The sequence below is a fragment of the Arachis hypogaea genome, chromosome 4 (assembly GCF_003086295.3).
Source record: "Arachis hypogaea cultivar Tifrunner chromosome 4, arahy.Tifrunner.gnm2.J5K5, whole genome shotgun sequence".
Lineage (NCBI taxonomy): Eukaryota > Viridiplantae > Streptophyta > Magnoliopsida > Fabales > Fabaceae > Arachis > Arachis hypogaea.
The window spans coordinates 25,177,414-25,179,091 of NC_092039.1; the positions used below are offsets into that span (position 1 = coordinate 25,177,414).

At 35.6% G+C, this 1,678-nt stretch overlaps 1 non-coding gene across 1 annotated transcript; it reads right to left on the reverse strand.

The window, feature by feature from the left end:
- Positions 1-1,570: 1,570 nt before the first annotated feature.
- Positions 1,571-1,678, reverse strand: LOC112798586 (small nucleolar RNA R71). Its single transcript, XR_003200192.1, has one exon. It is a non-coding gene; the product is annotated as a small nucleolar RNA R71 (small nucleolar RNA).

Consider the following 1,678-nt stretch of genomic DNA (forward strand, 5'->3'; position numbering starts at 1 on the left):
TTGACTTGAGTGTTTATGTGTCTCATATGCATTCTCATTTTGTTAGTGTCAGCAGTATACAGACTGCTAAGTTTGGTGTCTTGCATGCATTGTTATTTGATTTTAGTTGCATTTCGATTATTCCTTATTATTAAAAATCCAAAAATATTTTTAATTTGTGTCTTTTCAAGTCAATAATACTGAGAATTGAAGATTCAGAACATACTGCAGAGGAATTACACAGAAAAAGCTGGGCGTTCAAAATGCCCAATGAGGAAGGCAAACTGGCGTTTAAACGCCAGCCAAGGTGCCTGGTTGGGCGTTTAACGCCCAAAAGGGTAGTGGTTTGGGCGTTAAACGCCAGAATGTGCACCATTCTGGGCGTTTAACGCCAGGATGGCACAAGAAGGAAGATTTTGTTTTTAATGCAAATTTTTTTCAAGTTTTCAAAATCTTTTCAATCAAATCTTTTTCAAAATCAATTTCTTTCCATTTTCAAAAACACTTGCTATCAATTAATGATTTGATTCAACATTTCAAGCATGTTGCCTTTTCTGTTGAGAAAGGTTTAATGTTTGAATCATATCTTTTCTTGTTAGCCAAGTTATTAATTTTTAAAATCAAATCTTTTTTAAAATGTTTTTTAAATCATATCTTCTCAATCACATCTTTTTAAAACCAATCATATTTTCCTAATCACATCTTTTTCAAAATAGTTTTCAATCATATATTTTTAATTTCTTATTTCAAAATCTTTTTCAAAAATCACTTTACTTCTTTCTCAATCAAGGTTTTCGAAAATCAATTAAAGTTTTTTAAAATGTTTTCAAAATCTTTTACTTAATTTTCGAAAATTTCTTCCCCTCTTCTCACATCCTTCTATTTATGGACTAACACTATTCCTTAATGCACAATTCGAACTCCATCTTTCTTGATAAGTTCGAATTCTATACTTCTGCCTTCTATTTTTCTTTTCCTCTGACACCTCAAGGAATCTCTATACTGTGACATAGAGGATTCCATATTCTCTTGTTCTCTTCTCTTTCATATGAGCAGGAGCAAAGACAAGAGCATTCTTGTTGAGGCTGATCCTGAACCTGAAAGGACCTTGAAGCGAAAGCTAAGAAAAGCTAAGGCACAATTCTCTGTAGAGGACCTAACAGAAATCTTCAAAGAAGAAGAACACATGGCAGCCGAAAACAACAACAATGCCAACAATGCAAGGAAGGTGCTGGGTGACTTTACTGCACCTACTCCCGACTTCTATGGGAGAAGCATCTCTATCCCTGCCATTGGAGCAAACAACTTTGAGCTTAAGCCTCAATTAGTTTCTCTAATGCAACAGAATTGCAAGTTCCATGGACTTCCATTGGAAGATCCTCATCAGTTTTTAGCTGAATTCTTGCAAATCTGTGACACTGTCAAGACTAATAGGGTTGACCCTGAGGTCTACAGACTTATGCTATTCCCTTTTGCTGTAAGAGACAGAGCTAGGACATGGTTGGACTCACAACCTAAAGAAAGCCTGAACTCTTGGGAAAAGCTAGTCAATGCCTTCTTGGCAAAGTTCTTTCCACCTCAAAAATTGAGTAAGCTTAGAGTGGAAGTCCAAACCTTCAGACAGAAGGAAGGAGAATCCCTCTATGAAGCTTGGGAAAGATACAAACAATTAATCAGAAAGTGTCCCTCTGATATGCTT